Source organism: Sus scrofa, chromosome 9 (genome assembly GCF_000003025.6).
Source record: "Sus scrofa isolate TJ Tabasco breed Duroc chromosome 9, Sscrofa11.1, whole genome shotgun sequence".
Classification (NCBI taxonomy): domain Eukaryota; kingdom Metazoa; phylum Chordata; class Mammalia; order Artiodactyla; family Suidae; genus Sus; species Sus scrofa.
In genome coordinates this window covers 63,330,254-63,349,080 of record NC_010451.4, presented here as the reverse complement: position 1 = coordinate 63,349,080, position 18,827 = coordinate 63,330,254, and positions in this window count along the sequence as shown.

The following is an 18,827-nucleotide window of genomic DNA, read 5'->3' as shown; positions in this document are numbered from 1 at the left end:
CGACAAGCTCTCCTGGGTGACTCAGGCCAGTGTCCGTGGGCCCGTGCAGAAGAGCAGCTGTCCCGGGCAACTCGGGCCCATGTCCGAGGGCCTGCGATGTCGACCTGCTAACCTGGGCAACTCGCGCTGGGGTCCGAGGTCCCGTGGGTTCGACCAGATGTCCCGGGCTACTCAGGCTATTGTCCCAGATCCAGCGTGGTCCACCAGCTCTCCCGGGCGGCTCAAGTTCGGTTCCGAGGTCCCGCGGGGTCAACCAGCACCCCGGGCCACTCGGGCTCGTGTCCGATGGCCCGCCGAGTCGACCATATGTCCCAGGCTACTCTGGCTCGGGTACGGGTGCCAGTGGTGTTGAGTACACTCCCGGGCAACTCAGACTCATGTCCAAAGAACCGCGAGGTCAACCATCAATCCCATGCGACTCGGGCCAGGGTCCGATGGTCTGCGGGGTCGACCAGCTGTCCCAGTCTTCTCGGGCCCTGTTCCGAGGGCCCGCGGGGTCGACCAGCTCTCCCGGGCGACTCGCGCCCGGCTCCTTTAACCCACGAAGTCGACCAGCTCTCCCAGGCGACTCGCACTCTTCTCCGAGGGCACACGGTGTCCACCAGCTCTCCCGGGTGACTCGAGCTCTGTTCCGAGGTCCCGCAGTGTCCACCAGCACCCCCGGGCGACTCGAGCTCATGTGCGATGGCCCACGGGGTCGACCATTTTTCCTAGGCTACTCTGGCTCGGGTACGGGTGCCAGCGGTGTCGAGTACACCCCCGGGCGTCTCGGACTCATGTCCAAAGACCCGCGAGGTCGACCATCAGTCCCGTGCGACTCGGGCCCGGGTCCGATGGTCCACGGGGTTGACCAGCTGTCCAGCCTTCTCGGGCCCTGTTCCGAGGGCCCGCGGGGTCGACCAGCTCTCCCGGGAGACTCGCGCCCGGCTCCGATAACCCGCGAGGTCGACCAGCTCTCCCGAGCGACTCGCAGTCCTCTCCGAGGGCCCGCGGTGTCCGGCAGCATTCCCGGGCGACTCGCGCTCCGGTCGATGGCCCGCATTGTCGACTAGCTCTCCCGGGAGACTCGGGCCCTAGCCTGAGGTCCTGCGGGCTCGACCAGATGTCCCGGCCGACCTGGGGTGGAGTTCCACTGCCTGCGGTGTCGCACAGCTCTCCCGAGCGTCTCGGGGCCCTCGTCCGATGGCCCGCGATGTCGACCAGTGTCCTTGATGACTTGCGCTCAGGTCCAAGGGCCCATGGGGTCGACCAGCCTTCCCGGGTTACTCGTGCTCGGGTCCGATGACCCGCAGGTTACACCAACTCTCCCGGGCGACTCGCGCTCCGGTCCAAGGGCCCGCAGTGTCGACCAGCAATCCTTGGCGACTCGTGCTCGCTTGCGAGGTCCCGCGGGGTCGACCAGCTGTCCCAGTCTTCTCGGGCCCTGTTCCGAGGGCCCGCGGGGTCGACCAGCTCTACCGCACGACTCGTGCCCGGCTGTGATAGCCAGTGGTTTCAACAAGCTCTCCCGGGCGACTCAGGCCAGTGTCCGAGGGCCCACGGTGTCGACCAGCTCTGCTGGGCGACTCGCGCTGGGGTCCGAGGTCCCGTGGGGTCGACCAGATGTCCCGGGCTTCTCGGGCTATGGTCCGAGGTCCCGCGTGGTCCACCAGCTCTCCCGGGCGACTAGAGCTCGGTTCCGAGGTCCCGCAGGGTTCACCAGCATTCCCAGGCGACTCGCGCTCCGGTCGATGGCCCACATTGTCGACCAGCTCTCCTGGGAGACTCGGGCCCATGCCTGAGGGCCTGCAGGCTCGACCAGATGTCCGGCCGACCTGGGGCCGTGCTCCAGTGCCTGCGGGGTTGACCAGCTCTCCCGGGCGACTCGGGCCCCGGTCCGATGGCCCGCGAAGTCGACAGGCTCTCCCGGGCGACTCGTGCGTGGGTCCGTGGGCCCACGGGGTCGACCAGTTCCCCCAGGTGACTCGGGCTTGGGCCGAGTGTCGCGGGGTCGCCAGATTTCCCGGACAACTCGCGCTCGGGTCCGAGGGCCCGCCGTTTGACAAGAACTCCCGGGTGACTCGGGTTCGGTTCTTTTTCCCCACGGAGTCGACCACCTGTCCCGCACGACTCACGCCCGCTTCCGAGGCCCCGGGGGGTCTACCAGCTGTCCTGAGCATTTTGGGCCAGTGTCCGAGTGCCCGCGTGTTTCGACCAGCTCTCCCTGGCGACTCAGGCCCGGGTCCGAGGGCCCAAGCGGTCGACCAGCTGTCCCGGACGACTCGTGCCCGGCTGTGCTAGCCTGCGGGCTCGACAAGCTCTCCTGGGTGACTCAGGCCAGTGTCCGTGGGCCCGTGCAGAAGAGCAGCTGTCCCGGGCAACTCGGGCCCATGTCCGAGGGCCTGCGATGTCGACCTGCTAACCTGGGCAACTCGCGCTGGGGTCCGAGGTCCCGTGGGTTCGACCAGATGTCCCGGGCTACTCAGGCTATTGTCCCAGATCCAGCGTGGTCCACCAGCTCTCCCGGGCGGCTCAAGTTCGGTTCCGAGGTCCCGCGGGGTCAACCAGCATCCCCGGGCCACTCGGGCTCGTGTCCGATGGCCCGCCGAGTCGACCATATGTCCCAGGCTACTCTGGCTCGGGTACGGGTGCCAGTGGTGTTGAGTACACTCCCGGGCAACTCAGACTCATGTCCAAAGAACCGCGAGGTCAACCATCAATCCCATGCGACTCGGGCCAGGGTCCGATGGTCTGCGGGGTCGACCAGCTGTCCCAGTCTTCTCGGGCCCTGTTCCGAGGGCCCGCGGGGTCGACCAGCTCTCCCGGGCGACTCGCGCCCGGCTCCTTTAACCCACGAAGTCGACCAGCTCTCCCAGGCGACTCGCACTCTTCTCCGAGGGCACACGGTGTCCACCAGCTCTCCCGGGTGACTCGAGCTCTGTTCCGAGGTCCCGCAGTGTCCACCAGCACCCCCGGGCGACTCGAGCTCATGTGCGATGGCCCACGGGGTCGACCATTTTTCCTAGGCTACTCTGGCTCGGGTACGGGTGCCAGCGGTGTCGAGTACACCCCCGGGCGTCTCGGACTCATGTCCAAAGACCCGCGAGGTCGACCATCAGTCCCGTGCGACTCGGGCCCGGGTCCGATGGTCCACGGGGTTGACCAGCTGTCCAGCCTTCTCGGGCCCTGTTCCGAGGGCCCGCGGGGTCGACCAGCTCTCCCGGGAGACTCGCGCCCGGCTCCGATAACCCGCGAGGTCGACCAGCTCTCCCGAGCGACTCGCAGTCCTCTCCGAGGGCCCGCGGTGTCCGGCAGCATTCCCGGGCGACTCGCGCTCCGGTCGATGGCCCGCATTGTCGACTAGCTCTCCCGGGAGACTCGGGCCCTAGCCTGAGGTCCTGCGGGCTCGACCAGATGTCCCGGCCGACCTGGGGTGGAGTTCCACTGCCTGCGGTGTCGCACAGCTCTCCCGAGCGTCTCGGGGCCCTCGTCCGATGGCCCGCGATGTCGACCAGTGTCCTTGATGACTTGCGCTCAGGTCCAAGGGCCCATGGGGTCGACCAGCCTTCCCGGGTTACTCGTGCTCGGGTCCGATGACCCGCAGGTTACACCAACTCTCCCGGGCGACTCGCGCTCCGGTCCAAGGGCCCGCAGTGTCGACCAGCAATCCTTGGCGACTCGTGCTCGCTTGCGAGGTCCCGCGGGGTCGACCAGCTGTCCCAGTCTTCTCGGGCCCTGTTCCGAGGGCCCGCGGGGTCGACCAGCTCTACCGCACGACTCGTGCCCGGCTGTGATAGCCAGTGGTTTCAACAAGCTCTCCCGGGCGACTCAGGCCAGTGTCCGAGGGCCCACGGTGTCGACCAGCTCTGCTGGGCGACTCGCGCTGGGGTCCGAGGTCCCGTGGGGTCGACCAGATGTCCCGGGCTTCTCGGGCTATGGTCCGAGGTCCCGCGTGGTCCACCAGCTCTCCCGGGCGACTAGAGCTCGGTTCCGAGGTCCCGCAGGGTTCACCAGCATTCCCAGGCGACTCGCGCTCCGGTCGATGGCCCACATTGTCGACCAGCTCTCCTGGGAGACTCGGGCCCATGCCTGAGGGCCTGCAGGCTCGACCAGATGTCCCGGCCGACCTGGGGCCGTGCTCCAGTGCCTGCGGGGTTGACCAGCTCTCCCGGGCGACTCGGGCCCCGGTCCGATGGCCCGCGAAGTCGACAGGCTCTCCCGGGCGACTCGTGCGTGGGTCCGTGGGCCCACGGGGTCGACCAGTTCCCCCAGGTGACTCGGGCTTGGGCCGAGTGTCGCGGGGTCGCCAGATTTCCCGGACAACTCGCGCTCGGGTCCGAGGGCCCGCCGTTTGACAAGAACTCCCGGGTGACTCGGGTTCGGTTCTTTTTCCCCACGGAGTCGACCACCTGTCCCGCACGACTCACGCCCGCTTCCGAGGCCCCGGGGGGTCTACCAGCTGTCCTGAGCATTTTGGGCCAGTGTCCGAGTGCCCGCGTGTTTCGACCAGCTCTCCCTGGCGACTCAGGCCCGGGTCCGAGGGCCCAAGGGTCGACCAGCTGTCCCGGACGACTCGTGCCCGGCTGTGCTAGCCTGCGGGCTCGACAAGCTCTCCTGGGTGACTCAGGCCAGTGTCCGTGGGCCCGTGCAGAAGAGCAGCTGTCCCGGGCAACTCGGGCCCATGTCCGAGGGCCTGCGATGTCGACCTGCTAACCTGGGCAACTCGCGCTGGGGTCCGAGGTCCCGTGGGTTCGACCAGATGTCCCGGGCTACTCAGGCTATTGTCCCAGATCCAGCGTGGTCCACCAGCTCTCCCGGGCGGCTCAAGTTCGGTTCCGAGGTCCCGCGGGGTCAACCAGCATCCCCGGGCCACTCGGGCTCGTGTCCGATGGCCCGCCGAGTCGACCATATGTCCCAGGCTACTCTGGCTCGGGTACGGGTGCCAGTGGTGTTGAGTACACTCCCGGGAACTCAGACTCATGTCCAAAGAACCGCGAGGTCAACCATCAATCCCATGCGACTCGGGCCAGGGTCCGATGGTCTGCGGGGTCGACCAGCTGTCCCAGTCTTCTCGGGCCCTGTTCCGAGGGCCCGCGGGGTCGACCAGCTCTCCCGGGCGACTCGCGCCCGGCTCCTTTAACCCACGAAGTCGACCAGCTCTCCCAGGCGACTCGCACTCTTCTCCGAGGGCACACGGTGTCCACCAGCTCTCCCGGGTGACTCGAGCTCTGTTCCGAGGTCCCGCAGTGTCCACCAGCACCCCCGGGCGACTCGAGCTCATGTGCGATGGCCCACGGGGTCGACCATTTTTCCTAGGCTACTCTGGCTCGGGTACGGGTGCCAGCGGTGTCGAGTACACCCCCGGGCGTCTCGGACTCATGTCCAAAGACCCGCGAGGTCGACCATCAGTCCCGTGCGACTCGGGCCCGGGTCCGATGGTCCACGGGGTTGACCAGCTGTCCAGCCTTCTCGGGCCCTGTTCCGAGGGCCCGCGGGGTCGACCAGCTCTCCCGGGAGACTCGCGCCCGGCTCCGATAACCCGCGAGGTCGACCAGCTCTCCCGAGCGACTCGCAGTCCTCTCCGAGGGCCCGCGGTGTCCGGCAGCATTCCCGGGCGACTCGCGCTCCGGTCGATGGCCCGCATTGTCGACTAGCTCTCCCGGGAGACTCGGGCCCTAGCCTGAGGTCCTGCGGGCTCGACCAGATGTCCCGGCCGACCTGGGGTGGAGTTCCACTGCCTGCGGTGTCGCACAGCTCTCCCGAGCGTCTCGGGGCCCTCGTCCGATGGCCCGCGATGTCGACCAGTGTCCTTGATGACTTGCGCTCAGGTCCAAGGGCCCATGGGGTCGACCAGCCTTCCCGGGTTACTCGTGCTCGGGTCCGATGACCCGCAGGTTACACCAACTCTCCCGGGCGACTCGCGCTCCGGTCCAAGGGCCCGCAGTGTCGACCAGCAATCCTTGGCGACTCGTGCTCGCTTGCGAGGTCCCGCGGGGTCGACCAGCTGTCCCAGTCTTCTCGGGCCCTGTTCCGAGGGCCCGCGGGGTCGACCAGCTCTACCGCACGACTCGTGCCCGGCTGTGATAGCCAGTGGTTTCAACAAGCTCTCCCGGGCGACTCAGGCCAGTGTCCGAGGGCCCACGGTGTCGACCAGCTCTGCTGGGCGACTCGCGCTGGGGTCCGAGGTCCCGTGGGGTCGACCAGATGTCCCGGGCTTCTCGGGCTATGGTCCGAGGTCCCGCGTGGTCCACCAGCTCTCCCGGGCGACTAGAGCTCGGTTCCGAGGTCCCGCAGGGTTCACCAGCATTCCCAGGCGACTCGCGCTCCGGTCGATGGCCCACATTGTCGACCAGCTCTCCTGGGAGACTCGGGCCCATGCCTGAGGGCCTGCAGGCTCGACCAGATGTCCCGGCCGACCTGGGGCCGTGCTCCAGTGCCTGCGGGGTTGACCAGCTCTCCCGGGCGACTCGGGCCCCGGTCCGATGGCCCGCGAAGTCGACAGGCTCTCCCGGGCGACTCGTGCGTGGGTCCGTGGGCCCACGGGGTCGACCAGTTCCCCCAGGTGACTCGGGCTTGGGCCGAGTGTCGCGGGGTCGCCAGATTTCCCGGACAACTCGCGCTCGGGTCCGAGGGCCCGCCGTTTGACAAGAACTCCCGGGTGACTCGGGTTCGGTTCTTTTTCCCCACGGAGTCGACCACCTGTCCCGCACGACTCACGCCCGCTTCCGAGGCCCCGGGGGTCTACCAGCTGTCCTGAGCATTTTGGGCCAGTGTCCGAGTGCCCGCGTGTTTCGACCAGCTCTCCCTGGCGACTCAGGCCCGGGTCCGAGGGCCCAAGCGGTCGACCAGCTGTCCCGGACGACTCGTGCCCGGCTGTGCTAGCCTGCGGGCTCGACAAGCTCTCCTGGGTGACTCAGGCCAGTGTCCGTGGGCCCGTGCAGAAGAGCAGCTGTCCCGGGCAACTCGGGCCCATGTCCGAGGGCCTGCGATGTCGACCTGCTAACCTGGGCAACTCGCGCTGGGGTCCGAGGTCCCGTGGGTTCGACCAGATGTCCCGGGCTACTCAGGCTATTGTCCCAGATCCAGCGTGGTCCACCAGCTCTCCCGGGCGGCTCAAGTTCGGTTCCGAGGTCCCGCGGGGTCAACCAGCATCCCCGGGCCACTCGGGCTCGTGTCCGATGGCCCGCCGAGTCGACCATATGTCCCAGGCTACTCTGGCTCGGGTACGGGTGCCAGTGGTGTTGAGTACACTCCCGGGAACTCAGACTCATGTCCAAAGAACCGCGAGGTCAACCATCAATCCCATGCGACTCGGGCCAGGGTCCGATGGTCTGCGGGGTCGACCAGCTGTCCCAGTCTTCTCGGGCCCTGTTCCGAGGGCCCGCGGGGTCGACCAGCTCTCCCGGGCGACTCGCGCCCGGCTCCTTTAACCCACGAAGTCGACCAGCTCTCCCAGGCGACTCGCACTCTTCTCCGAGGGCACACGGTGTCCACCAGCTCTCCCGGGTGACTCGAGCTCTGTTCCGAGGTCCCGCAGTGTCCACCAGCACCCCCGGGCGACTCGAGCTCATGTGCGATGGCCCACGGGGTCGACCATTTTTCCTAGGCTACTCTGGCTCGGGTACGGGTGCCAGCGGTGTCGAGTACACCCCCGGGCGTCTCGGACTCATGTCCAAAGACCCGCGAGGTCGACCATCAGTCCCGTGCGACTCGGGCCCGGGTCCGATGGTCCACGGGGTTGACCAGCTGTCCAGCCTTCTCGGGCCCTGTTCCGAGGGCCCGCGGGGTCGACCAGCTCTCCCGGGAGACTCGCGCCCGGCTCCGATAACCCGCGAGGTCGACCAGCTCTCCCGAGCGACTCGCAGTCCTCTCCGAGGGCCCGCGGTGTCCGGCAGCATTCCCGGGCGACTCGCGCTCCGGTCGATGGCCCGCATTGTCGACTAGCTCTCCCGGGAGACTCGGGCCCTAGCCTGAGGTCCTGCGGGCTCGACCAGATGTCCCGGCCGACCTGGGGTGGAGTTCCACTGCCTGCGGTGTCGCACAGCTCTCCCGAGCGTCTCGGGGCCCTCGTCCGATGGCCCGCGATGTCGACCAGTGTCCTTGATGACTTGCGCTCAGGTCCAAGGGCCCATGGGGTCGACCAGCCTTCCCGGGTTACTCGTGCTCGGGTCCGATGACCCGCAGGTTACACCAACTCTCCCGGGCGACTCGCGCTCCGGTCCAAGGGCCCGCAGTGTCGACCAGCAATCCTTGGCGACTCGTGCTCGCTTGCGAGGTCCCGCGGGGTCGACCAGCTGTCCCAGTCTTCTCGGGCCCTGTTCCGAGGGCCCGCGGGGTCGACCAGCTCTACCGCACGACTCGTGCCCGGCTGTGATAGCCAGTGGTTTCAACAAGCTCTCCCGGGCGACTCAGGCCAGTGTCCGAGGGCCCACGGTGTCGACCAGCTCTGCTGGGCGACTCGCGCTGGGGTCCGAGGTCCCGTGGGGTCGACCAGATGTCCCGGGCTTCTCGGGCTATGGTCCGAGGTCCCGCGTGGTCCACCAGCTCTCCCGGGCGACTAGAGCTCGGTTCCGAGGTCCCGCAGGGTTCACCAGCATTCCCAGGCGACTCGCGCTCCGGTCGATGGCCCACATTGTCGACCAGCTCTCCTGGGAGACTCGGGCCCATGCCTGAGGGCCTGCAGGCTCGACCAGATGTCCCGGCCGACCTGGGGCCGTGCTCCAGTGCCTGCGGGGTTGACCAGCTCTCCCGGGCGACTCGGGCCCCGGTCCGATGGCCCGCGAAGTCGACAGGCTCTCCCGGGCGACTCGTGCGTGGGTCCGTGGGCCCACGGGGTCGACCAGTTCCCCCAGGTGACTCGGGCTTGGGCCGAGTGTCGCGGGGTCGCCAGATTTCCCGGACAACTCGCGCTCGGGTCCGAGGGCCCGCCGTTTGACAAGAACTCCCGGGTGACTCGGGTTCGGTTCTTTTTCCCCACGGAGTCGACCACCTGTCCCGCACGACTCACGCCCGCTTCCGAGGCCCCGGGGGGTCTACCAGCTGTCCTGAGCATTTTGGGCCAGTGTCCGAGTGCCCGCGTGTTTCGACCAGCTCTCCCTGGCGACTCAGGCCCGGGTCCGAGGGCCCAAGCGGTCGACCAGCTGTCCCGGACGACTCGTGCCCGGCTGTGCTAGCCTGCGGGCTCGACAAGCTCTCCTGGGTGACTCAGGCCAGTGTCCGTGGGCCCGTGCAGAAGAGCAGCTGTCCCGGGCAACTCGGGCCCATGTCCGAGGGCCTGCGATGTCGACCTGCTAACCTGGGCAACTCGCGCTGGGGTCCGAGGTCCCGTGGGTTCGACCAGATGTCCCGGGCTACTCAGGCTATTGTCCCAGATCCAGCGTGGTCCACCAGCTCTCCCGGGCGGCTCAAGTTCGGTTCCGAGGTCCCGCGGGGTCAACCAGCATCCCCGGGCCACTCGGGCTCGTGTCCGATGGCCCGCCGAGTCGACCATATGTCCCAGGCTACTCTGGCTCGGGTACGGGTGCCAGTGGTGTTGAGTACACTCCCGGGAACTCAGACTCATGTCCAAAGAACCGCGAGGTCAACCATCAATCCCATGCGACTCGGGCCAGGGTCCGATGGTCTGCGGGGTCGACCAGCTGTCCCAGTCTTCTCGGGCCCTGTTCCGAGGGCCCGCGGGGTCGACCAGCTCTCCCGGGCGACTCGCGCCCGGCTCCTTTAACCCACGAAGTCGACCAGCTCTCCCAGGCGACTCGCACTCTTCTCCGAGGGCACACGGTGTCCACCAGCTCTCCCGGGTGACTCGAGCTCTGTTCCGAGGTCCCGCAGTGTCCACCAGCACCCCCGGGCGACTCGAGCTCATGTGCGATGGCCCACGGGGTCGACCATTTTTCCTAGGCTACTCTGGCTCGGGTACGGGTGCCAGCGGTGTCGAGTACACCCCCGGGCGTCTCGGACTCATGTCCAAAGACCCGCGAGGTCGACCATCAGTCCCGTGCGACTCGGGCCCGGGTCCGATGGTCCACGGGGTTGACCAGCTGTCCAGCCTTCTCGGGCCCTGTTCCGAGGGCCCGCGGGGTCGACCAGCTCTCCCGGGAGACTCGCGCCCGGCTCCGATAACCCGCGAGGTCGACCAGCTCTCCCGAGCGACTCGCAGTCCTCTCCGAGGGCCCGCGGTGTCCGGCAGCATTCCCGGGCGACTCGCGCTCCGGTCGATGGCCCGCATTGTCGACTAGCTCTCCCGGGAGACTCGGGCCCTAGCCTGAGGTCCTGCGGGCTCGACCAGATGTCCCGGCCGACCTGGGGTGGAGTTCCACTGCCTGCGGTGTCGCACAGCTCTCCCGAGCGTCTCGGGGCCCTCGTCCGATGGCCCGCGATGTCGACCAGTGTCCTTGATGACTTGCGCTCAGGTCCAAGGGCCCATGGGGTCGACCAGCCTTCCCGGGTTACTCGTGCTCGGGTCCGATGACCCGCAGGTTACACCAACTCTCCCGGGCGACTCGCGCTCCGGTCCAAGGGCCCGCAGTGTCGACCAGCAATCCTTGGCGACTCGTGCTCGCTTGCGAGGTCCCGCGGGGTCGACCAGCTGTCCCAGTCTTCTCGGGCCCTGTTCCGAGGGCCCGCGGGGTCGACCAGCTCTACCGCACGACTCGTGCCCGGCTGTGATAGCCAGTGGTTTCAACAAGCTCTCCCGGGCGACTCAGGCCAGTGTCCGAGGGCCCACGGTGTCGACCAGCTCTGCTGGGCGACTCGCGCTGGGGTCCGAGGTCCCGTGGGGTCGACCAGATGTCCCGGGCTTCTCGGGCTATGGTCCGAGGTCCCGCGTGGTCCACCAGCTCTCCCGGGCGACTAGAGCTCGGTTCCGAGGTCCCGCAGGGTTCACCAGCATTCCCAGGCGACTCGCGCTCCGGTCGATGGCCCACATTGTCGACCAGCTCTCCTGGGAGACTCGGGCCCATGCCTGAGGGCCTGCAGGCTCGACCAGATGTCCCGGCCGACCTGGGGCCGTGCTCCAGTGCCTGCGGGGTTGACCAGCTCTCCCGGGCGACTCGGGCCCCGGTCCGATGGCCCGCGAAGTCGACAGGCTCTCCCGGGCGACTCGTGCGTGGGTCCGTGGGCCCACGGGGTCGACCAGTTCCCCCAGGTGACTCGGGCTTGGGCCGAGTGTCGCGGGGTCGCCAGATTTCCCGGACAACTCGCGCTCGGGTCCGAGGGCCCGCCGTTTGACAAGAACTCCCGGGTGACTCGGGTTCGGTTCTTTTTCCCCACGGAGTCGACCACCTGTCCCGCACGACTCACGCCCGCTTCCGAGGCCCCGGGGGGTCTACCAGCTGTCCTGAGCATTTTGGGCCAGTGTCCGAGTGCCCGCGTGTTTCGACCAGCTCTCCCTGGCGACTCAGGCCCGGGTCCGAGGGCCCAAGCGGTCGACCAGCTGTCCCGGACGACTCGTGCCCGGCTGTGCTAGCCTGCGGGCTCGACAAGCTCTCCTGGGTGACTCAGGCCAGTGTCCGTGGGCCCGTGCAGAAGAGCAGCTGTCCCGGGCAACTCGGGCCCATGTCCGAGGGCCTGCGATGTCGACCTGCTAACCTGGGCAACTCGCGCTGGGGTCCGAGGTCCCGTGGGTTCGACCAGATGTCCCGGGCTACTCAGGCTATTGTCCCAGATCCAGCGTGGTCCACCAGCTCTCCCGGGCGGCTCAAGTTCGGTTCCGAGGTCCCGCGGGGTCAACCAGCATCCCCGGGCCACTCGGGCTCGTGTCCGATGGCCCGCCGAGTCGACCATATGTCCCAGGCTACTCTGGCTCGGGTACGGGTGCCAGTGGTGTTGAGTACACTCCCGGGGAACTCAGACTCATGTCCAAAGAACCGCGAGGTCAACCATCAATCCCATGCGACTCGGGCCAGGGTCCGATGGTCTGCGGGGTCGACCAGCTGTCCCAGTCTTCTCGGGCCCTGTTCCGAGGGCCCGCGGGGTCGACCAGCTCTCCCGGGCGACTCGCGCCCGGCTCCTTTAACCCACGAAGTCGACCAGCTCTCCCAGGCGACTCGCACTCTTCTCCGAGGGCACACGGTGTCCACCAGCTCTCCCGGGTGACTCGAGCTCTGTTCCGAGGTCCCGCAGTGTCCACCAGCACCCCCGGGCGACTCGAGCTCATGTGCGATGGCCCACGGGGTCGACCATTTTTCCTAGGCTACTCTGGCTCGGGTACGGGTGCCAGCGGTGTCGAGTACACCCCCGGGCGTCTCGGACTCATGTCCAAAGACCCGCGAGGTCGACCATCAGTCCCGTGCGACTCGGGCCCGGGTCCGATGGTCCACGGGGTTGACCAGCTGTCCAGCCTTCTCGGGCCCTGTTCCGAGGGCCCGCGGGGTCGACCAGCTCTCCCGGGAGACTCGCGCCCGGCTCCGATAACCCGCGAGGTCGACCAGCTCTCCCGAGCGACTCGCAGTCCTCTCCGAGGGCCCGCGGTGTCCGGCAGCATTCCCGGGCGACTCGCGCTCCGGTCGATGGCCCGCATTGTCGACTAGCTCTCCCGGGAGACTCGGGCCCTAGCCTGAGGTCCTGCGGGCTCGACCAGATGTCCCGGCCGACCTGGGGTGGAGTTCCACTGCCTGCGGTGTCGCACAGCTCTCCCGAGCGTCTCGGGGCCCTCGTCCGATGGCCCGCGATGTCGACCAGTGTCCTTGATGACTTGCGCTCAGGTCCAAGGGCCCATGGGGTCGACCAGCCTTCCCGGGTTACTCGTGCTCGGGTCCGATGACCCGCAGGTTACACCAACTCTCCCGGGCGACTCGCGCTCCGGTCCAAGGGCCCGCAGTGTCGACCAGCAATCCTTGGCGACTCGTGCTCGCTTGCGAGGTCCCGCGGGGTCGACCAGCTGTCCCAGTCTTCTCGGGCCCTGTTCCGAGGGCCCGCGGGGTCGACCAGCTCTACCGCACGACTCGTGCCCGGCTGTGATAGCCAGTGGTTTCAACAAGCTCTCCCGGGCGACTCAGGCCAGTGTCCGAGGGCCCACGGTGTCGACCAGCTCTGCTGGGCGACTCGCGCTGGGGTCCGAGGTCCCGTGGGGTCGACCAGATGTCCCGGGCTTCTCGGGCTATGGTCCGAGGTCCCGCGTGGTCCACCAGCTCTCCCGGGCGACTAGAGCTCGGTTCCGAGGTCCCGCAGGGTTCACCAGCATTCCCAGGCGACTCGCGCTCCGGTCGATGGCCCACATTGTCGACCAGCTCTCCTGGGAGACTCGGGCCCATGCCTGAGGGCCTGCAGGCTCGACCAGATGTCCCGGCCGACCTGGGGCCGTGCTCCAGTGCCTGCGGGGTTGACCAGCTCTCCCGGGCGACTCGGGCCCCGGTCCGATGGCCCGCGAAGTCGACAGGCTCTCCCGGGCGACTCGTGCGTGGGTCCGTGGGCCCACGGGGTCGACCAGTTCCCCCAGGTGACTCGGGCTTGGGCCGAGTGTCGCGGGGTCGCCAGATTTCCCGGACAACTCGCGCTCGGGTCCGAGGGCCCGCCGTTTGACAAGAACTCCCGGGTGACTCGGGTTCGGTTCTTTTTCCCCACGGAGTCGACCACCTGTCCCGCACGACTCACGCCCGCTTCCGAGGCCCCGGGGGGTCTACCAGCTGTCCTGAGCATTTTGGGCCAGTGTCCGAGTGCCCGCGTGTTTCGACCAGCTCTCCCTGGCGACTCAGGCCCGGGTCCGAGGGCCCAAGCGGTCGACCAGCTGTCCCGGACGACTCGTGCCCGGCTGTGCTAGCCTGCGGGCTCGACAAGCTCTCCTGGGTGACTCAGGCCAGTGTCCGTGGGCCCGTGCAGAAGAGCAGCTGTCCCGGGCAACTCGGGCCCATGTCCGAGGGCCTGCGATGTCGACCTGCTAACCTGGGCAACTCGCGCTGGGGTCCGAGGTCCCGTGGGTTCGACCAGATGTCCCGGGCTACTCAGGCTATTGTCCCAGATCCAGCGTGGTCCACCAGCTCTCCCGGGCGGCTCAAGTTCGGTTCCGAGGTCCCGCGGGGTCAACCAGCATCCCCGGGCCACTCGGGCTCGTGTCCGATGGCCCGCCGAGTCGACCATATGTCCCAGGCTACTCTGGCTCGGGTACGGGTGCCAGTGGTGTTGAGTACACTCCCGGGAACTCAGACTCATGTCCAAAGAACCGCGAGGTCAACCATCAATCCCATGCGACTCGGGCCAGGGTCCGATGGTCTGCGGGGTCGACCAGCTGTCCCAGTCTTCTCGGGCCCTGTTCCGAGGGCCCGCGGGGTCGACCAGCTCTCCCGGGCGACTCGCGCCCGGCTCCTTTAACCCACGAAGTCGACCAGCTCTCCCAGGCGACTCGCACTCTTCTCCGAGGGCACACGGTGTCCACCAGCTCTCCCGGGTGACTCGAGCTCTGTTCCGAGGTCCCGCAGTGTCCACCAGCACCCCCGGGCGACTCGAGCTCATGTGCGATGGCCCACGGGGTCGACCATTTTTCCTAGGCTACTCTGGCTCGGGTACGGGTGCCAGCGGTGTCGAGTACACCCCCGGGCGTCTCGGACTCATGTCCAAAGACCCGCGAGGTCGACCATCAGTCCCGTGCGACTCGGGCCCGGGTCCGATGGTCCACGGGGTTGACCAGCTGTCCAGCCTTCTCGGGCCCTGTTCCGAGGGCCCGCGGGGTCGACCAGCTCTCCCGGGAGACTCGCGCCCGGCTCCGATAACCCGCGAGGTCGACCAGCTCTCCCGAGCGACTCGCAGTCCTCTCCGAGGGCCCGCGGTGTCCGGCAGCATTCCCGGGCGACTCGCGCTCCGGTCGATGGCCCGCATTGTCGACTAGCTCTCCCGGGAGACTCGGGCCCTAGCCTGAGGTCCTGCGGGCTCGACCAGATGTCCCGGCCGACCTGGGGTGGAGTTCCACTGCCTGCGGTGTCGCACAGCTCTCCCGAGCGTCTCGGGGCCCTCGTCCGATGGCCCGCGATGTCGACCAGTGTCCTTGATGACTTGCGCTCAGGTCCAAGGGCCCATGGGGTCGACCAGCCTTCCCGGGTTACTCGTGCTCGGGTCCGATGACCCGCAGGTTACACCAACTCTCCCGGGCGACTCGCGCTCCGGTCCAAGGGCCCGCAGTGTCGACCAGCAATCCTTGGCGACTCGTGCTCGCTTGCGAGGTCCCGCGGGGTCGACCAGCTGTCCCAGTCTTCTCGGGCCCTGTTCCGAGGGCCCGCGGGGTCGACCAGCTCTACCGCACGACTCGTGCCCGGCTGTGATAGCCAGTGGTTTCAACAAGCTCTCCCGGGCGACTCAGGCCAGTGTCCGAGGGCCCACGGTGTCGACCAGCTCTGCTGGGCGACTCGCGCTGGGGTCCGAGGTCCCGTGGGGTCGACCAGATGTCCCGGGCTTCTCGGGCTATGGTCCGAGGTCCCGCGTGGTCCACCAGCTCTCCCGGGCGACTAGAGCTCGGTTCCGAGGTCCCGCAGGGTTCACCAGCATTCCCAGGCGACTCGCGCTCCGGTCGATGGCCCACATTGTCGACCAGCTCTCCTGGGAGACTCGGGCCCATGCCTGAGGGCCTGCAGGCTCGACCAGATGTCCCGGCCGACCTGGGGCCGTGCTCCAGTGCCTGCGGGGTTGACCAGCTCTCCCGGGCGACTCGGGCCCCGGTCCGATGGCCCGCGAAGTCGACAGGCTCTCCCGGGCGACTCGTGCATGGGTCCGTGGGCCCACGGGGTCGACCAGTTCCCCCAGGTGACTCGGGCTTGGGCCGAGTGTCGCGGGGTCGCCAGATTTCCCGGACAACTCGCGCTCGGGTCCGAGGGCCCGCCGTTTGACAAGAACTCCCGGGTGACTCGGGTTCGGTTCTTTTTCCCCACGGAGTCGACCACCTGTCCCGCACGACTCACGCCCGCTTCCGAGGCCCCGGGGGGTCTACCAGCTGTCCTGAGCATTTTGGGCCAGTGTCCGAGTGCCCGCGTGTTTCGACCAGCTCTCCCTGGCGACTCAGGCCCGGGTCCGAGGGCCCAAGCGGTCGACCAGCTGTCCCGGACGACTCGTGCCCGGCTGTGCTAGCCTGCGGGCTCGACAAGCTCTCCTGGGTGACTCAGGCCAGTGTCCGTGGGCCCGTGCAGAAGAGCAGCTGTCCCGGGCAACTCGGGCCCATGTCCGAGGGCCTGCGATGTCGACCTGCTAACCTGGGCAACTCGCGCTGGGGTCCGAGGTCCCGTGGGTTCGACCAGATGTCCCGGGCTACTCAGGCTATTGTCCCAGATCCAGCGTGGTCCACCAGCTCTCCCGGGCGGCTCAAGTTCGGTTCCGAGGTCCCGCGGGGTCAACCAGCATCCCCGGGCCACTCGGGCTCGTGTCCGATGGCCCGCCGAGTCGACCATATGTCCCAGGCTACTCTGGCTCGGGTACGGGTGCCAGTGGTGTTGAGTACACTCCCGGGCAACTCAGACTCATGTCCAAAGAACCGCGAGGTCAACCATCAATCCCATGCGACTCGGGCCAGGGTCCGATGGTCTGCGGGGTCGACCAGCTGTCCCAGTCTTCTCGGGCCCTGTTCCGAGGGCCCGCGGGGTCGACCAGCTCTCCCGGGCGACTCGCGCCCGGCTCCTTTAACCCACGAAGTCGACCAGCTCTCCCAGGCGACTCGCACTCTTCTCCGAGGGCACACGGTGTCCACCAGCTCTCCCGGGTGACTCGAGCTGTGTTCCGAGGTCCCGCAGTGTCCACCAGCACCCCCGGGCGACTCGAGCTCATGTGCGATGGCCCACGGGGTCGACCATTTTTCCTAGGCTACTCTGGCTCGGGTACGGGTGCCAGCGGTGTCGAGTACACCCCCGGGCGTCTCGGACTCATGTCCAAAGACCCGCGAGGTCGACCATCAGTCCCGTGCGACTCGGGCCCGGGTCCGATGGTCCACGGGGTTGACCAGCTGTCCAGCCTTCTCGGGCCCTGTTCCGAGGGCCCGCGGGGTCGACCAGCTCTCCCGGGAGACTCGCGCCCGGCTCCGATAACCCGCGAGGTCGACCAGCTCTCCCGAGCGACTCGCAGTCCTCTCCGAGGGCCCGCGGTGTCCGGCAGCATTCCCGGGCGACTCGCGCTCCGGTCGATGGCCCGCATTGTCGACTAGCTCTCCCGGGAGACTCGGGCCCTAGCCTGAGGTCCTGCGGGCTCGACCAGATGTCCCGGCCGACCTGGGGTGGAGTTCCACTGCCTGCGGTGTCGCACAGCTCTCCCGAGCGTCTCGGGGCCCTCGTCCGATGGCCCGCGATGTCGACCAGTGTCCTTGATGACTTGCGCTCAGGTCCAAGGGCCCATGGGGTCGACCAGCCTTCCCGGGTTACTCGTGCTCGGGTCCGATGACCCGCAGGTTACACCAACTCTCCCGGGCGACTCGCGCTCCGGTCCAAGGGCCCGCAGTGTCGACCAGCAATCCTTGGCGACTCGTGCTCGCTTGCGAGGTCCCGCGGGGTCGACCAGCTGTCCCAGTCTTCTCGGGCCCTGTTCCGAGGGCCCGCGGGGTCGACCAGCTCTACCGCACGACTCGTGCCCGGCTGTGATAGCCAGTGGTTTCAACAAGCTCTCCCGGGCGACTCAGGCCAGTGTCCGAGGGCCCACGGTGTCGACCAGCTCTGCTGGGCGACTCGCGCTGGGGTCCGAGGTCCCGTGGGGTCGACCAGATGTCCCGGGCTTCTCGGGCTATGGTCCGAGGTCCCGCGTGGTCCACCAGCTCTCCCGGGCGACTAGAGCTCGGTTCCGAGGTCCCGCAGGGTTCACCAGCATTCCCAGGCGACTCGCGCTCCGGTCGATGGCCCACATTGTCGACCAGCTCTCCTGGGAGACTCGGGCCCATGCCTGAGGGCCTGCAGGCTCGACCAGATGTCCCGGCCGACCTGGGGCCGTGCTCCAGTGCCTGCGGGGTTGACCAGCTCTCCCGGGCGACTCGGGCCCCGGTCCGATGGCCCGCGAAGTCGACAGGCTCTCCCGGGCGACTCGTGCGTGGGTCCGTGGGCCCACGGGGTCGACCAGTTCCCCCAGGTGACTCGGGCTTGGGCCGAGTGTCGCGGGGTCGCCAGATTTCCCGGACAACTCGCGCTCGGGTCCGAGGGCCCGCCGTTTGACAAGAACTCCCGGGTGACTCGGGTTCGGTTCTTTTTCCCCACGGAGTCGACCACCTGTCCCGCACGACTCACGCCCGCTTCCGAGGCCCCGGGGGGTCTACCAGCTGTCCTGAGCATTTTGGGCCAGTGTCCGAGTGCCCGCGTGTTTCGACCAGCTCTCCCTGGCGACTCAGGCCCGGGTCCGAGGGCCCAAGGGTCGACCAGCTGTCCCGGACGACTCGTGCCCGGCTGTGCTAGCCTGCGGGCTCGACAAGCTCTCCTGGGTGACTCAGGCCAGTGTCCGTGGGCCCGTGCAGAAGAGCAGCTGTCCCGGGCAACTCGGGCCCATGTCCGAGGGCCTGCGATGTCGACCTGCTAACCTGGGCAACTCGCGCTGGGGTCCGAGGTCCCGTGGGTTCGACCAGATGTCCCGGGCTACTCAGGCTATTGTCCCAGATCCAGCGTGGTCCACCAGCTCTCCCGGGCGGCTCAAGTTCGGTTCCGAGGTCCCGCGGGGTCAACCAGCATCCCCGGGCCACTCGGGCTCGTGTCCGATGGCCCGCCGAGTCGACCATATGTCCCAGGCTACTCTGGCTCGGGTACGGGTGCCAGTGGTGTTGAGTACACTCCCGGGAACTCAGACTCATGTCCAAAGAACCGCGAGGTCAACCATCAATCCCATGCGACTCGGGCCAGGGTCCGATGGTCTGCGGGGTCGACCAGCTGTCCCAGTCTTCTCGGGCCCTGTTCCGAGGGCCCGCGGGGTCG